Source organism: Primulina huaijiensis, unplaced genomic scaffold (genome assembly GCF_012295235.1).
Source record: "Primulina huaijiensis isolate GDHJ02 unplaced genomic scaffold, ASM1229523v2 scaffold204641, whole genome shotgun sequence".
Taxonomy (NCBI): domain Eukaryota; kingdom Viridiplantae; phylum Streptophyta; class Magnoliopsida; order Lamiales; family Gesneriaceae; genus Primulina; species Primulina huaijiensis.
Window position 1 is genome coordinate 1 of NW_027353756.1, and position 1012 is coordinate 1012.

Consider the following 1012-nt stretch of genomic DNA (forward strand, 5'->3'; position numbering starts at 1 on the left):
ATTCGTGATACCGTCTCACAATAGACCTACTCATTATTCACATACTAAAATCTCGCCAGTTAAAAAAAAAAAAAAAAGAAAGAAACAAGTATGAATGACGCCTAGTTGAAATTTGATGTGGGATCACATGCACATAATATGTATGAAAATTTATTATCGTAGACTTACACGTCCGGGCAAGCGAGGCCATGGACCAAGATCGAAGGCCTCCCGAGCAGCCTTTACCGCTAAATCAATATCTTCTTTGTCCCCTTCAGCAATATATGCAATCACCTCTTCCGTTCTCGGGTCAATGCTTTCAAATCTCTTTCCTGATTCAACACGCAACTATTTCACCTCAATTTATTTATAATCACAACAAAAAAATTATCAATCTAAACCCAATTTTGTAAAATGTAATTTAAATATCTTAATTTCAAAGCCGACCAGATTCATTGAACCTCGAACGATTCCCATTTGGTCTCCAGCTTAATTTGTGTCATTTTCAAATTAAAAACAGCTTCAAATTAATTTCAGTACGAAAGCAGTCTTACGAACTTTCATGTTTTCCAAGTTCTCGTGTAAAAAATTCCAACGACAAAGAAGAGTCTGTATAATAAATAATGTTGTTATTCAAGTAAACACAATTCAGAAGCACAAGTCTTCCACAATTCACAAACGTTGAAATAACTAGTATCTTCATGATCTCATCAACTGCTCCATAATCTAGAAGAAAAAAGCAGTTACAGAAATAGAAATAGAGAGAGAAGGGGGGAGGAATTAACCTGATAAAGCGTCAACGAATTCTCCATTGATGAATAGTTTGGTAAATTTGATTTCAGGAATCTTCACGTGAGACTCCATAATCTGATTGGATTGTACCGGCATTTCTTTTCACTGTTGCGCTTATAATGGAGGAGAAGAGTGAAGATGATTGCCCCGATTCGGGAAATGTGAAACCCAACCCCGGGAAATTTGGGAAAAGGTAGTGTATTTTGAAGTATTTAAAAAAAAAGATCCATGACTCAATTTA

The 1012-nt window shown here is 35.6% G+C and overlaps 1 long non-coding RNA gene across 1 annotated transcript; it reads right to left on the reverse strand.

Annotated features, from left to right (window-relative positions):
• Positions 1 to 163: 163 nt before the first annotated feature.
• LOC140966312 (uncharacterized) lies at positions 164 to 929 on the reverse strand. Its single transcript, XR_012173317.1, has 2 exons — positions 765 to 929; positions 164 to 311 (listed from the first exon to the last, which is right to left on the reverse strand). It is a non-coding gene; the product is annotated as an uncharacterized lncRNA (long non-coding RNA).
• Positions 930 to 1012: the final 83 nt, after the last annotated feature.